General features: G+C 42.5%; 1 long non-coding RNA gene across 2 annotated transcripts in view; it reads right to left on the bottom strand.

Annotated features, from left to right (window-relative positions):
- Positions 1-1,147: 1,147 nt before the first annotated feature.
- LOC109283420 (uncharacterized) overlaps positions 1,148-17,657 on the bottom strand; it is a 32,231-nt gene continuing 15,721 nt past the window's right edge. The window contains exons 2-4 of one of the 2 annotated variants that reach the window (XR_002090577.2): positions 8,180-8,269; positions 6,562-6,633; positions 1,148-2,046 (exon numbers count right to left, since the gene is read on the bottom strand). This is a non-coding gene — a long non-coding RNA (uncharacterized LOC109283420). The remainder of the gene's footprint in view (positions 2,047-6,561; positions 6,634-8,179; positions 8,270-17,657) is intronic. The other variant, XR_009463142.1, reaches the window with a different exon arrangement.

Raw genomic sequence — 17,657 nt, 5'->3', positions numbered from 1 at the left:
GAGGAGACTGCTGCTGCCGGCAAGTATCAGGATTTCTGTTTTGAAGAGTTTCAGGTGCAGCTTCCCAGAGATCTCTGCACCTATCTCCTTGAAACTTGGCAGGCTTCATTCTCTCAGAAAGGGCTATCCTCCCTGCAACTTTCATTCATATCAGGCAAGAAGTGACTATGTTCTAGGCATTTTCATAATTCCCCATTATAGCCTATGTGTGAAATGTCAAAAACTGTTGAAATAGCGAAACAGTTTTGATGAAACAAAATGGGACAGTGTTTCAAATCAAAGTGAAATGATGAAACAAAATACCGTACCTTCGAAATAGTGAAATGGATGTTCAAATGAAACGATGCTGTTCTGCACAGCCCTACCTGTTAACATTCTGCAATTAAGTATTTTTACTATACTGCCTGTTTTTTTCCACTTATTATTCCACTTGTGATAAATTAATACTAATTGATTTTAATGAAAAAAGGCATTTAATTCTTTTAAAACTTATTTGTGCTATTCCATAATTTATATCTATTTAAACTTGAATCCCCAGAACCTGTTTATGCTAATTGATATCATATTACAGATTAATATATCATCAGCAGTAATGAAATTTTGATGATGTATTACAATAATTCATCATTGGAGCAATAGCACTTTGGTGATATATTTTAGGATCTGGGCAATGGCACAATGATGATGCATTATTCACTGATAATTCTGACCAGTGTAAAGACACTGTGGGTCTCTCAAAATTTTAATAAAATATATCTTTTTAAATAGGATGCATGAAAAGTGTTGGCTATTAAAAAACTGGGATGGATTTGTTCTCTGAAAGTATGACTTTCTGTATTCTTCTAACTCCCTTCTAAATTTACAGTTTGAGATGAAACCTTTTGGATACTTTGCTAGCAATGCAGACCATTCAATTTGGAACAATGTTGCTTTGGGATTTTGAGGTGTTCCCATTTCAATTGCTCTGAAGTATAATCTATTAAGGTTGGAAGAGACTGACAGCAGGGTAGATTGAAGATCTCTATTCGTACACATAGCAAATACATTAGGAACAGTATCTGTGCAAGCATCCCACAAAACACATCTCCATTATGCATCAATCCTGACCTGGAGAGAACACCTTAAAATGCATGTTCAACCCTCAGCCTCTCTGTTGAAACTATAACCAATATAAAATAGCATTAAACACAAGGATACTTTCTTGTTTCCTTTTTTTATTTGTTTGGTTTTTATTATAGACCCAGCTCCATCAGGAATCAGATTATAACCATCCAACCAATTTAACATAAGGCACTAAGCAGTCATCAAACAATAATGACTGGATATAAATGAAGAATGTATAATTCAGAACATTGTTACTTTGGGAATGTGTAGCTTTCCCCATTCAAATTATAGAAGTGTTAAAAAAAATAAAAATATTTTTTTATATTTTCACCAGAACAACAACAAAAAAAGATTAAAAGATTTGAGTGTTCAGTATAGTATAATGTGTTACATTAGGATTCATTGGGATGTAAATCCCACTTCCCTAATGAAAGGAATAGATATTTAAGAATCCAATTATTAATTTTGCATTTGCAAAATATCAAAGCATAAATGTAAATCTAACAAGATTGTGAAATCTCTGGTGCAGTCATATTTCAAATGATGGTTCAAATTTGCTTCTGCTTGAGCAGAAAACAGTTTCCGTAGAACACAGTGTAAGCCTTGACAAAAATCACAAAGGAGATGGTTTAACAAGTTTGCAGATAGGTGTGATTAGCTTATAATTATGACCTTAGAAGTAATGAGTTTGATTCTCTATTCCATTAGGGTGCAGGCAGACATAACATTTTAAACATTTCAAACAGATTTAAAATGCTCCCAGCACATGCTCTTGAAATTGAGTGGTGGGTCTTCTGGCACTCTGGGTACTCAGGGGCACCATTCCCAGTACTCTGGGTGAAGTTCAGAAGCTGGGTTCACAGGGAACCAGGAGTCAAAACCAGGGTTTATGGTAAACCGAGAGTCACGAAGCCCACAGTCATGCATACAGTTCAAGGTAAGCTGAAAATTGAAGCCAAAGTTCAAATTAAACAAGGAGTCAATGCTGGAATTTTATGTAAGCAAGTAATTAAGGAACTGTGAAGGGGTGAGGAATAAACTTTGGAATCACTGGGCAGATAGTCTGCTGCAGTCTAGGGTATGCTTTTAAAAGCTGGAGCAGTTGAGGGATGTTTCCTGAAGCCGAAAGTGTTGGGGTGGGGAGTGCACTGGTGCACTTGAACACCTTTTTTATTCCTGGTCCACCCAAAGTTTAAAATCAACTGTGTGGCGGTGGCAATGACAGCAAGATTTCTACTTGGGCAGTGCTGAGGGAGTCAATTTACTTCACAGCTCATTATAATCTACACGATCCATTCTAAAGTCTTCATTCCACCAGATTAATGATACTTTCCCCTTTTCAATGGTCTTGATGTTCCACCAATCAAGCTACCCTTTGTTCTGAAATGTTGCTGTCTGTTTGCTGCTCCTGGTAAGGAAGCTCCTATTTTGCAGTTGTGCAGACTGTCTTTAGCTCATTTCAGTAACTTAGTTATGGGTGCTATTCAATCAACACATTTTAATCATTAGATTCCTGAAAGTTCATATATGGACTCTTACAGTTGACATATACACATAGCAAACACATACTAAATACAATATGGCATGACACAGATAACAAGGCTAGGTAGCATTGCCTATGCAGCCACTCAGGTAAAAAAAATATGAGTCTTGCCTTGGAAGAATGATCCTCTTTTACAAAGGCAGGTATATAACTCTCCTCAACATGCAGCTAGTAAATCTCTGGAACACGCAAAGAGTCACCTGGGCCCCTGACAGATGTCATTTTCATTGTAATGCTTGAGAAGAAAATTGGCACACCATGTAACCTGCTTCATGTTCACAGGACAAACAATGCATGGGGTAAAAAATGCCCTGCAAACTTGATTTGACAGAGCTCTCAAGCATGGCAGGAGATGTCACTGCCCCCACCCATACCTTCCACTGTATTGTTAATGAGAAGTGAGCTTTGAATTCCCCCTGGGTGAAGACAATCATCAGGCTACCACCACCTGCATGCAGATTCATGGCTAGAGACTCCTGGACTCACTAAACCTGCTTCTGTTACCACTCATCCATTGCCACAGGGCTTTTGGAGGTTGAAACAGAAGAGTGTGTCATTTTCTCTGGTAAAGGCTTCTACATGACTTTAATGTCAGGAAGCTGGTATTCAGCAACAGGTCTTGACAAGGTGGAGATATAATCCCAGTGGCGATGGAGAACCCTAAATGACAGAAGACCTCCATCTTGCCACAGCCTTCTTCCATCTTTATAGCCATTGAGATCCTGTCATCATTTTCCATCTGATCCACCACTGAGAACTTGAGGTTTGGCCTGTAGTTTGTCTGGAACCGCCCCTCAGTCCTGCTTGCCATGGGTGACCCTGCCAGGAGTGTGAGAGTCTGGGTGACACAGCTCTGAGAAACACTGGGACACATAAGCCTCTTGACCACTACGAGGTCTCTGTCTTTGGACAGGAAATGAAGCTGCTGCTTCCCTAACCTTTGCACAGAGGAGGGAAGATCTGTGAAAAGGGAGAGGGGTAGGGGAAAGAAGTTGGGGTAGGGGAAAGGACTTGATTTTTCCTCAAATAACTTATGTCATGCTTTTGTGTATGTGCTTTTCTTCTTTCCCCCTATTGCCACCAGGAGCTTTCCAAAAAAATCCGCCCCCCCTCCCCCCCACCCCTCACTTTCTAATTACCAATATGTGTAAGGAAAGTATGTCATGTTGACTTTCTGCTTACACCTTGCCTTTTACAGAAAAAAGGTGCTAACTGATCTTTAAAGAAGCATCTTTGGAGGCTGCCTGGGAAGCGGGGAGGAATAGTGAGTCATAACATCTCTTGCTGAGGCATCCTGGGACAGCAGATTTCAGAATGAGCCACAGAGATCCCCCTTGCAGGTAGGTGAGGGAAAGAACAAAGTCTAATTTAGCGATACTGGAGGCCTGGCCGAACACTAGCATCCTGTGTGACATGCCATACCTTCAAATTAAAGCACGATAGAAACCAGCTACAAAAATGTTCTACATTTTTCAAGAAATATTCTTTGTGGATGATGGTTACTTTTGTTCTGGTTGGGTATTTTCATTGTGTGATAATTACTTTGCATGGGTAGCATTTCTAAATTTACTGTGCAATTAACCAGTTGATTGCACAATAAATGTAATGTGTGTCAAGGGTCCTACAAATGAATAGGGGAAAAAAAACCCCCTAAGAATGGGGTGGGGGTGACTCAGGTTTCATACTCTACATTTCCACTGTCTCATAATCTTATTTTCACAATGGGTAGAAGAAGGAAGAGGACCGATCCACATTTTACCTATAAAGTAGTGGCCAAGGAATTAGACCAGGAAGTCAGAGATGTGAGATCTAGGTCCCACATAGCTAGCAAATATTTTATCCAAATTCCCACTTCCTAGAAAAGTTCTCTAGCCAGCAGGCTAGATGCTGGCAATGCTGCTTGAATTCCTTTCTATCCATTGACCTAGCTACAGTAAGGCTGTATTTTGCTTGCTCTCTTTCTGGCTCCAAGGCTCTTGTAACTGATGACTTCTCTGCACCTAGTTGCCCAGGTCACCCTGGAGGGATAAGGGATGGCTGTAGTTCTGCCTACTCTTTAGCCTGTTAGTTAAGGCTATTTCTGGAGAAGCAGGAGATTTGTGTTCAAATAACTTCTGGTTGAGTGGGACTTAGACAATAGGTTTTCAACTTCCTAGGCAAGTGCTGGAATAATTAGAAAATGGGCAAGAAGTGGATAGGTCCTCTCCCATAAAATAAGATCCCAAAATGACATAGATGTTAAATGTGAGGCCAATTTGAAGCCCTCAGGTGCCTGAGGGTTGGGATGCCTGAAGGATGGGAAGGCAAGGTTCTTTGGGTAAATACAATATCTATTATTAGACCAACTAAATCGTTGGAAAAAATGTTCTTTGTAAGCTTTTGGGCACAAACTCCCTTCTTCAGGCATAGGGAGACTCTGTTGATGTTATGTGTTATCCAGGGTAGAAAAGAAGTTGGGAATTATGGGAATTCATATGAAACCCAGTGCCAAGCATTTCCTTTTTGCTTCCTATAGGAGGCTACCTGCTCCCTGATTACGTGCTCTTGAAGCATATAAAGCTGCTGATTGAGAGAATGGCAAAGCTATATGCCTCACTGGGCACAACAGGATTGATCTCCCAGATCAGATATGTTTTTGACTAAATTGTCACATAGTCATCTATCTACCAGGCAGAATAGGAATTGGCCATAGGATTTCCATGTGCATAGCACTAATCATGGTAGCAAGCTCTTCCAGATCTCAGGGAATCTGCAAATTCTAACAACCTGACAGGGAAATACAGATCCCAGTTTGGATAGATTAATTAGTCAAATCTCCATAAAATGAGCCTCTGAAAGTGTCTTCCTTTTGACAGATCCCAGGAGAGGGGAGATGTGGTACTGCATAATCAACAGGCATACATCAAATTATACTTGGCAAATATATTTTTATTCAATATTTCAGCTTTTTCTTCTACACGACTTCACTTTTGCCTTGGCATTCTTAATTTACCTAAACTGTGGCCTTTGCCAGCACACGTTTATGTCAGCCCACATTGTATTTCATTGAATCAATTTTAATTTACATCTGCTCATTTATGTCCATAATTTATCTTTGACAGTCATGGCTTGTGTGATCATTAATCATGCCGGAATTTCAAACTTTCAAATTGACTATAGGCAGCTTAGTAGATAATGAAATAGATTTTAATGTTGAGGTTTCCCCCTGTGTATTTCAAATTCTGCAGAAATGTGGTTTATTTCCACTCACTGAGTTACTGACCTCTTTGCACTATCAGAAACAGAAATTTCTTGCATATTTACAAATAAGAGATTCTCAAGCAAATAGTTGAACTTTTATTTATTTATTTATGCCCATGCGGCAAAAAATGCCTATTATTTAAAGAACAGGTTTGTGTCCTATTTCTCACTTCATCATTTATCACTAGCTGACCCAAACAAATTATGTTTTTGTACTTTAGTTATCTTCTCAGTAAAATGGAGGTATGATATCTGTAAAGTATTCAGTACTATGATTATGAATGACATTGAAGTATCTATACTGAAATAAATGAATGAATGAATAAATAAATAAATAATTCCTCTCCAGGCCAGGGGGTGGGGTAATAACAATAAATATTGAACAGGTATCAGATTGACTCAGTTGTCCATCCTTACATAATTAATGAAGGCAGGGCTCTACAGAAATGCATGAGAGAGGAAAAAAATTCTCACTATTTCATAGTACAAACTGGAAGATCTTTTACTGTAAAATTTTGTGTGTTGTTTGTTTTCCCCAGTCTGGAACTGAAATAAACATAACAAAAAGTGGGAAAAAATCATATTTGTGTACATCATGGAATAGATTCAAAGAAATGGAAAGCAACTCTTTTCTTCTTTCATTTGCACATTTTCATTAAAGACACAGGACTTACTTAATCAGCATCTTGCCTCACTTACTAAACCACAGATCTTGGACTATGCCCTGTATTCTTCCATAAACATTTCTGCATATTTTAAGATGAGAGAAAAGTCTGATTAAATTCTACAAATTCTTACATATTGAAATTGCAAGTTTATTTAAACCTCTCATTTACAGGACTATTGATTTTATAGTCATTATATGTGTTCAGGCACACACAATGGCATTACCAGTGGAACAAAAAATTCCAGTTAAACCATTTTGAACATAGGAAATTTTGTAAGGGAGGTATAGGGGGTCTCGCTAGCTGGGGAGTGGGAAGTGATGGCCGCTGCCCCCCCCCACCCACCTGAGAAGTGCCAGTGGCACTTCTGGTTTGCTGCCAGCACTGCCAGGGTAGGTGATTGGCCACTGGAGGGACCCCCCTCCCCTGTCAGCAGTCAGCTGCTGGTGCCCACCCCCCTGAGCCAGGAGGCATGATTTTGAATAAGCATGATTATCTCATAATTGGTAAAATGTTAAGCTTATGAGTGGGAGAACAATGACTACAGCTATGAAACATGGTACCAAGCTCTTAAAACCCTACTATGTTTCTCTTCTTGTCTCTAAGATATTAAAAGTGATAATACTTCAGGTCATAAAATGAATAATGTCAAGAAATGCTCTGTTCACTTAGGTTTTTTCCTTATATAGTACAACAATTTTATTTGGCATTTCCCAACTCAGTTTACCATATAACTTGTAGTAAATAGAAATATTACTTATTACTGCTGTCTGTCTCTGCAAGACATTAAAATAATAACACCTTGTACAATATGTGATGTAAGAAATGTAGTGAAAACACCATGTTGATAAAAGTCTCTCAATTTTCAGCTTTCAGTTACTATATTTTCATAGTGTAACATGCCTTCTCATTCCTTGAGAAAGCACATTGTATATTGCATTGTATAATGAATGATAAATCAGATGCAATGTTACTTATGCAAAAAAAAAAATGTGGTGCATGACTTTTTAAACTGTCTGATGTAAGTATTTCATTGGCAGAGACTGCAAAGTTTGGAATTAAAATAACTTTGCTTTTAAAGGGTAGTTCTATCCATTAACACCTGAAATTGGTTTTAAGCACTCCTTATGTGGCTCAAAGTTATGCTAATTTAGGGCAGGAATATCTCTGATCTGTCTACTCAGGTCATGTTACACTAATGTAGCTACAGCTTAATGAAAACACATCAGCCAGCCCCTCTCCCATTGGCTGGATCAGTCCCACTGCCCCCTACCCTCCCCAGCACCCCATATCCCTGTTTACTGTCCCCCTTCCTTGCTTACTTGTAGTTACCTGTACTGTCTGTCCCAGGGGAACAGGTAGGGAAGGGCTAAACTGCCTACCTGGTGACCACTACCACTGCTGCAGCTCTCTGGGCCAGAAGAGGAGCAGCCCAGAAACAGTAGTAGCCAGTCTGGAAGTTTACTTCTTCCCTGCCTGCTTCCTGGATCACCTGGTACAGGCAGCCTCAAGTAAGTAATGCCCCAGGGGGAGGCAGGAGACAGGGTGGAACCCCGAGGGGCAGGGAAGACTGGGGGAGATAAGGGTCAGGGAGGAAGCCTGGAACTAAGGGTGGAGGGATTCTTACCTTTCAGTCTTCCAGGTCCCTACTGGCCAGAAGTGTGACTGCTCGAGAATTGAGCTAACATTGACACTGATCAGCAGGGATGCAGGTTTTCTGTTTCTCACGTTAAAAAAAAAAAGAAAAAAAGGAAACCATGGATTTTACTTTTTACCAGAGGCAAACATGTATTTATCTTTTTACTAGAGAAACCTGTAGATTTAGCAGTTTTGTAATGAGCACCTGGCAGGCTGACAGAGTTCCAGCCTGCAGGGGGCATGGAGGGAGTGGAAGCAGGGCAGCCAGGCAGGGGGTGCCACATGCATGTATATGCACATGGCTGCCAGGCAGCCTGGAGAGCAGCTCCCACAAGCAAGTAGGGGTAATTGATGCACCCCTGGGGAGGGAGGGAATTGAACAGGCCTGGGGCTGGGGCTGCTGCCCAACCAGGCATTCCTGGGGCTTGGGGCCCAGGGCTGCAATGCATGGCTGCAGGGCCCCAGCAGGAAGTAGGATGGGGGTGTGGGTGGCTCATCTGGTGCAGGGGGTGGCTCCCTGATGCTGTGTGCACTCCCAAAGAGGAGGGTATCACCCCCCAAATCCGTGCATGGGGCAGGGGCTGCTCATTGCCCACTTCAGACTCATGCTCCCCACCATACTGTCTTCCCCTGGTGTCTCCTCAACCCAGCATGTGTGACCGGGCACTGCAGGAAACTGCAAAGTCACGTCACACAGGAAGTTGCTTTCCACTGCAAGCTCTGCACTGCCCACAACCTGTGCATGGAACCCCACACTCCTGCCATGCTGCAGCCACAGAGCCAAGGGATGCCTCACCAAGGCAGTGCTCAGCTCGCAGTGGCAGGCACCTTCCTGCATGTATCTGCTATTCTTTCCAGAACTGGGTTGCACACACCAGACTGCAGAGGCACCGGGGGAAGGCAGCAGGGTAGGATCCCACAGCACGCAGTGTGCATCCTGCACCTGGAGCACAGATGTGGGGGGCATGGGTCCCCCTGCTCCCCAGGGGTGTGTGCCATGGCAGGGAGCAATCCCTTCCCCCCGGTCAAGCCTGAAGCAGGCAGGCAGCAAGCAGCAGAGGCGGTGGGTTGTGGAGGGGAGCCAGGCTCCACTCCGTTGCAGCAGCTGCCTGGGCATGGGGCTTTGGACCTAGCTTCAACAGCTGCTCTAGTTAAAGTGCCACAGTGTCTTGTGTATCAGTATCTCCACACTTAAAAATGGAAGCAGGGTGCTTGAATTAAATTTCTTTTGATAAGCTTTAGTTCAAGTGCCCCTGCCACCATGTTTAAGTATGGGGACTCTGATACATGAGATGTGGGAGACTGATGGAGCACAGTAATTGCCACAGTCCAGCAGACTCAATTAATTGAGTCTGCTGTGATGCGCCAAATTTCAAATTGAGTCTGCTCCAATGCACCAAATTCCCTTTTGGTCCTAGCCAAAGGGTATGACCCAGTGACCAACTTAAACATAGAATGCAGCCTAGGTGATCATGATCATGAAATCATTTTACCTCAGAGTCAAATTTAACTTTTGTCATTCCTAGAAGATGCAAGATAGAAGGCCAAACTATGGTCTGAGTTCATGTAAATCTGGAGTAAAATACACTGGATTATCAGTGTAACAAGCCTCCACTCCTCCAAAAATTTCTGCCCAGGCATATGCATTGAAGGTCTGTGTGGCCCTCATGTATACACTGTGATCCAGGAGGATCGACAGTTGTCACATCAGTGTATCAAAGGGGATTCCACCTAGACAGATATGTGATGCCTGTATGAAATACAAAGGCAAAATTCACTGCATTGCCATCACATTCTTTAACTATCTGAATGGTCACATCTGGCCAGTATTGTAAAAACACAAATACAAATTTCTTGAATAGAAATCTGAGTGCCAGAGCCTCTGCTGAAGAATGTCACTGCAGGAATTGTGTAAGGTGGCAACTCTTGTGGCAACAAGATGGATACATAAAAGCAAACTAAAAAGACAATCTGAGGCAGCACTTTTAACAAGTTTATAGGTAAGCAAAATAGACTTCAAAATCTCAATGAAATTTCACTGGTAATCAATGCTCAGTCTTGGAATGAGATCATGAAATTACTTGTATCTACCCAAAAAAGTGATAGTAAAACTTAGTATTGGCTATAATTTCATAATAGCATAAGCTGAGAAATATTGAATTATTCTAGTTAATTCCTAAAATAATAAACACTTTTTAAATACTTCTACATCCTCCTATTGATCAGTGAACTCAGCCTAGTGATATTAGGAGGATAATATAAAGAAATCCTGTTGACAGGTGCAAATGCTTATCAAACAATAATTCAAAAATAATGTACCATAATGTCCAAGGTGTTTACATTCAGGGAGAGTACTATTATATTATTTATCAAAGTTAATTACCAGAGAAGGAACAATACCTAACAAGCTTCTAGGACTAGTTAATAGCATGTCAATCTTATTGGGATTTATCTTCATAAAAAAATTTCAATATTCAGACATTAATATCATCAAAACAATCAGTCAAGACTGAGACAGCTCTATTATAAGTGGATGGAAGTACTGGTTAAATCTGTGTTATCTACATACCGATGGACTACTAAATCATAGTGATAGATACATTCCAGTGGCACCATATGTGAGAAAAGTAGTACCTAAAGTGAACCCCCTTGAGAAATAATTTTTAACCATAAGAGATTTAATATAAAAATACAGTAATGATATATATGTGATTCTCTTAATAAAAAGAAGCTAACTGTTAATATGAAAAATAATTTCCTGGAATTTGGGCAGGGTAAACTTTCAACCAAAGATGCATGGCAAATGATGCTCTTGTTGCCACAAATGCTAACAGAATACTGGGCTGCATTAGTAGGAGCATTGCCAGCAGATTGAGGGAAGCAATTATGCACTAGTGTTGCCACATCTGGAGTACTGTGTTTTGGGCCCCCCACTATAGAAAGGATTTGGACAAGTTGGAGACAGTCCAGCAGAGAACCATGAAAATGTTTAGGGGGATAAGGCACATATCTTATGAGGAGAGGCTGAAGGAACTCAGGGCAATAGTGGAGGAAGCACTGAGGGACCAGGGACCGCAGGTGAAAGGAGTGTATAAAGAGTGGTCATTCCTCAAGGACAAGATCCCCAAAGCCCAAAAGAAGTCTATTACCATGCAGAGGAAAGGTAGCAGAAGGGCTGGTAAGCCCTCTTGCCTTAATAGGGATATCACGGTCCTCTTAAAAAAGAAGAAAGAGGCACGCAAACAATGGAAGTTTTGGACAGTCCCTGAGGAGGACTATACAACAATGGCCCACACTTGTAGGGAGCAGATTAGAAAGGCTATGGTGAAAACTGGATTTAAACTACTTACAGAAATCAAGGACAATAAGAAGTCCTTCTTTAGCTATGTAGGGAACAGGAGGAAAACAAATGGAAGCATGGGGCCATTGCTTAACAACTCAGGACAGCTGGTTACTGACACGCAGGACAAAACTGAACTCGTGAATGACTACTTTGCTTAAGTATATCACTGGATTAAGGGGAAAATCATACTAGATAAGGTTCAGAATGGGCATGACTGCCATCCTACTGTTGACATTGAGCTGGTGCATGATCACATAGGAAAGTTAGACACTTATAAGTCAGCAGGACTGGATGAATTTCACCCAAGAGTGCTGAAGGAGCTGGCAGAAATCATTGCGGGACCTCTTGTGAAACTCTTCCAAAACTTGTGGGGCTCTGGGGAGGTCGTTGAAGACTGGAAGAGGGCCTGTGTTGTGCCTATATTCAAGAAGGGGAGGAATGAGGACCTGGGCAACTATAGGCCAATTAACCTAACATATCCCAGGGAAAATCCCGAAAAAAATAATCAAGGAGTCTATGTGTGATATACTTGCAGAAGGTGGGATTCTGAATGACAGCCATCATGGCTTCATCATGGTCAGGTCTTGTCTTACCAATCTGCTCTGTTTTTATGACCAGGTAACTTGCCTCCTTCATAAGAGAGAGGAGGTCAACATTGTATACCTAGCCTTCCAAAAGGCCTTTGGTATGGTATCCCATGCTATTCTCATGGGAAAATTGGAAGATTGAGGGCTTAACTGCTTGACACTCAGGTGGGTAGGAAGTTGGCTGCAGGGTAGGACCCAAAGAGTTCTAATAAATGGATCTGTGACATCCTGGTGAGAAGTGGACAGTGGTGTCCCTCAGGGGTCTGTGCATGGTCCAGTGCTTGTTAATATTTTTATCAATGTCCAAGTTTACAGATGACTTCAAGTTTTTGGGCAGTGTGGTCATGCTTGAATATAGGCTACAGATACAGGCAGACCTAAACAGGCTGGCAAGTTGGGCAGATAGGAACCAGATGGAGTTCAACATTGAGAAGTGTGAAGTACTCCATGTGGGGATCAACAAGAGTTTGGCTCAGTGGTGCCAAACTGACTAAAACCACAACTGAAAAGGACCTAGGGGTAACAATAGACCATAGTAAGAACATGATCCATCAGTGCAATGCTGTAGCCATCAGGGCAAATGATACTCTGGCATGCATCCACCAATGCATCTCAAGCAAAACCAAGGAAGTGATTCTTCCACTTTATTCAGCATTGGTGAGACTGTAGGTAGAGTACTGCATCCAGTTTTGGGTGCCACACTTCAACAAGGATTTGGAAAAGCTTGAGAGAGTCCAGTGAAGAGCCACCCATATGATCAGAGATTTGCAAGGCAAGCCATACAAGGAAAGGCTGAGGGACTTGGGCCTCCTCTGTTGCCCTGTGGGGTCAGGCCAACTCTCAGGATCTCAATATTGCACTGTTAGACTGGAGGGTGTGACACAATTGCACATATACAAACACATAATCAATTAGGTTCATACACATGCACACTACCAGCTCAGGCACATACACATCCAAACCAGCCTAGGAATATGCATACTTATCACCAATTCAAGCACATACACTATATACCCCAAAAGTTAGACAAAGATCACTAATTCGTATATCATGCACACAATGCAATATACACACACACACACACACTTACAACCCACCTACACATACATACAGGTAAGTTCCCAACTTGGATGGTACAGTGTGTATGTGTGTGTTTGGGGTACCTGGGGTAATGTTAAGGTAAGAAAGTAGGAGTGTAGGGAATGAAAGTTGCTGGAATGAAAAATCACTGGGACCGGGATTTGAACCGGTAGACTAGAGGGGCCTGAGCTGAAGAACTCAGGGGTAACTTTAGGTTAATTGATCTTAATTGATTAAAAGACAATGCCCAAAGCCTACAGAACAGGGGAGTGATGCCAGCACAGAGGCTGGGACTGGAGCCAGAGCTACAGGGGAGCTGAAAAAGGTAGGTGAGGAGAGGGAAAATGAGAATAAGGGAAAGTGTGGGACTTGAAGAGGAGCTCTGGGTGTGGGGAGCCAGAGGATGGCTCCAGGGCAGCTAGACAACTTGCAGGGAGCAGCAATAGGTGCTGGGAGCTGGAGACAGGCTCCAGCTGCTGGAGACAACTGCAGGACAGCTACGAGGAGCTGGGAAGCTACAGGGGTAGTGGGGGGAGGCTACAGAAGGTGTGGGAGAAGCTTGAAAAAAGAGATGGACAGCAGAAAATCACAGGAAAAGCTGCAGGAGAGACTGAAAGGCAGTGGAAAAAGCAGAGGAAGGCAACAAAGTCACAGGGAAAAGGCAGTAAGGAGCATGGGGAGCAGGGATACAGCAGAAAATCACAGGAAAAGCAGCAGGAGAGACTGAAAGGTGGCAGGGGTAGCAGGAAAGCAGAGAAAGGCAGCAGAAAGTCCCAGTGAAAAGGCAGTAGGAATTGAGAGGAGAATGGGAAACTAGTGGAGAGAGGTGGTGGCTGCAGCTGAGAGAGAGAGAGAGAGAATGAGGCTGGAATTTAAGATAAGGAAGGGATTGGGATTCAGTAAAACATGAGCCAATTCAGGGTTGCAAATGACAGTGGTTTTACTGAAAAGGGGAGCTGATGACACAATGTCTTATTGGTTCCCTTGCACCCACACACACCCACCCACCCACACCTCCACACACAATGGCAGCAGGGGTTAGAGAGACTTGGTGCAGGGGCTGAAGTCCATTGAAGTCCAGGAGGAGAGAGAGAGAGAGAGAGAGAGAGAGCAAGTCCAAATTGTAGGAGGAGGTGTGTAGATAATATCTACCTATCCAGGCTGGAAAGGGGTCTTTGTCCAGTAGGTGTTGTCCAGAGGGGGGTCGCTGGCAGGGCCTCTGGGTGGATAGGTGGTGTGGCATGGTTCTGGTCCAGATGGATAGGGCATCCCACTGGGTCTGTCTTCACTGTCCCTTTTTATAGGGGCAGACCTTGTGTGACCCTAGTGACAGGAGGCATGCCCAGGCAAGGGTCAGCCCCTGGTGTACAGAGCATGTGTGCTCCATGCAGGGATGTGCAGTTTCAGGTGTCTGTAATGGTGGGGTACAAAGGTAGAGTTGCTGGTTCTGCAGGGTCTTTTGTCTTTCAAATGCTAGGTTCTTGTCACTGTTCCTGGGTGAGGTCTGTGGTTCCTGGATAAATCAGTGTGAGGTGATGGCCCAGTCATTACAGGCCATTCAGTAGAGGCCTGCTACCATTGTATTTCAATCATTCCCAATCATTCTCATTCATCCAGGAACCAATTTACATGGGAGGGGTACGTGACTCATATAGTTACAACATGGGATGCCCAGGCAGAGGACACAAGATGGAGGCTTGACATATAAAATGGAAACTTGACATGACTTTGGTTCACTTACAAACACAGGCCTAAACCATACAATATCCATATGAAACAATACAAAAAAAATGAAAATGATAATAATACACTATACAAGAGTAAGAATCAATACAAACCTAATAATAATCCACTGTTTTATATTGTATATCCAAAACCAAAAACTTGCTACCAAAATAAAAATGGTAAAGCTTATTCTAAGTCTGATCTCACTTATACTTATCTATAGGAACTAGAGAGGGAGAGAAAAAGTCAGAAATGGTTGGGGAAGGGGAGGGAATGCATTTTTAAATAAATAAAAAAAAGAAAAACTGGCGGTTTTGCTATACCTCAGCCTAAAAAAGAGAAGGCTGAGAGGGGACTTGGTAGCAGGTTACTGCTACATCAGGGGAATACATCAAGGGTTCAGCAAACAACTGTTCACCAGGGCACTCTTTGGGAAAACCAGGAGTAATGGCCACAAACTCCTGGAAGACCCTTTCAGGTTTAACACTAGGAAAAACTTATTCACTGTTAGGGTGTCCAGACTGTGGAATAAACTCCCTCCAGAGGCGGTGCAATCACCTACCCTGGAAATCTTCAAGAGCAGACTGGATGGTCACCTTGCTGGGATCATGTGACCCTAGTTGTCTTTCCTACCTGGTGCAAGGCAGCTGAACCTGATGATCTTGCAAGGTCCAGCTCAACAAAGTCCTGGCTGGGATGATCTAGTTGGGGATGGTCCTGCTTTGAGTTGGGGGTTGGACTAGATGACCTCCTGAGGTCTCTTTGAATCATAAGATTTTATGATTCTATGAAAGGGAGATGGAAGGGAGAGGGCCATGCTCCCTGCTACAGAGGAAGGCAAAAGCCCTCATAATCCATGCCAATCTGACTGTGGAGATTGCTTAATTCCTTCATGATCCTAAATATGGCAATCAGTCTGACTGTGAGTGCAGAAGTAAGATGCATTAACCAGGAACCTCTTGGGTTTAGTCCCAGCTGAAGTATTGGCATACCCAAGTCAAAATCTTCAGCCTTGGCTTCAGACAACACCTAAAGCTTCTCAGAAATACAAAAAATGCCTCCTCAAAACCTTGACATATATCACAGCAAGAGGAGAAAAAGGTCCTTTCTGACCCCATGTGGGAACCAGGAAAGCCCAGGAGCATATAATAATCAGGAAAACTATCTGAATCAGTCTAGATGTACATTTTTTTTTATGTCTTTTAAAATAATTCATTTGCCTTAAAGACTGTATAGTCTAGATTAAACCACAACAGAAGAAAGTACAAGATGAGATAATGGAGTGGGCTCAACAAAAAACTGTGGCACATAATAGAATAATGTACCCATATAGGCAATGTTGTATGCCAAAATATTAACTCAAGAAACTGACAAGTGGTGAATTGTGGAGTCTTCCTCCCATATCACTATTTATGGAAGGGTGGTGATTTGGTTGTATCAATCCAAAAATATCAGAATTAAAAAAAAAAAGTTATCCCAGATATGGGTTAGCAGAATTTTGATAACACTAAGTGATCTACTCAAATAAAATCACTTTTAATGATAAGATCTCAGGGAAAGTTTCTGAAGTCATTTTTTGTACCTTTTGAGTGCTGAGCCTGTATAATCTCAGTACTCAAAGATAAACAGGCAGAACTAACTCTCACAGGCCACATCTACAGGAGACACTACTGTGTGGTAGCAACACGCTACTGCACAAGTAGGTCATTGCTACTCTGCAGTAGCATTGGGGGGCACTAACCGTGATGTGACACACTACTGCGCAGTAGCATCAGAAGAAAACTGTGTGGGGATGCTACTAAATCTACTAAGTACTAAATGACTATGTAGTAACAACTGTGTAGCTCACCACTCATGTAGATGAGGACACAGAGGTGTAACAAGCCAGGTTTGTATAGTGGGCAAACCATGCAGAAGAGTGTGGGGAATGGGGGAGAGCAGGGAGGACAGGGTGCAGAAGTCTTACTCAAGGCTGGAACTCCAAATCAGTCCCCAGTTTCAGTGCTTCTGCTGCTGCCACTACCACATTCTCTGCCCACCCTGCCTTTTGGTCTGAAATCAGCAGTAGGAGCATATCCATTCACAAGCGGCTGTTACTCAAGAGCAATGCCATGCAGTAGTATAACTAGGAGTGGATGAGAGGGATGCCAGTCCTGGTTGCTAACTTAGGTGACATGCCCCATCTCTGTGGAGTCAACACCCCAGCAGCAACAGCATCACTCTTGCAACAGCAGCAGCTGGTTCATGTATACCCTATTACTGGAGCTTTAACAGCAAGAGCCAGTGCAGGAGATCATGCACCAATGGTAGCGGCAGCACAGCCAGAGACTCTTTTGGAGTTCCCTGCATAGGTAAGAGTCCTGTCTCCCTTCTCCCATCTCCCAGAACTCATGTGTGCCTCCCCTCAACTCCTGGAACTGGTCCAAAAGCCATCTTGCAGGGTTTGCCCAGGGATCAAACTTTACTTGTTATGCCTCTGATGCTTTGGGGCTACTCTTACTGGAGCACAGACTCCATGTGGGTTGAAAATGATTCTGGTACACCTTGTAAATTGGCATCGAGGGCTTGTGCCCTTCTTGTTTACCCCCACTTATGCTACTGCTAATTAACTATTAGATTAAACTTAATACAAATGAAGGAGTACAGAAAGATTTTCAGAAGTTTAAACTTTGGACAGAGGTTGAAATAGAATTCATAAAGCAACAAAGATCAGGAACTCATCAACATTCATG

This window comes from Alligator mississippiensis, chromosome 1 (genome assembly GCF_030867095.1).
Source record: "Alligator mississippiensis isolate rAllMis1 chromosome 1, rAllMis1, whole genome shotgun sequence".
Taxonomy (NCBI): domain Eukaryota; kingdom Metazoa; phylum Chordata; order Crocodylia; family Alligatoridae; genus Alligator; species Alligator mississippiensis.
The sequence above is the reverse complement of the archived record's forward strand: the minus strand, read 5'-3'. Positions and strand labels throughout refer to the sequence as shown.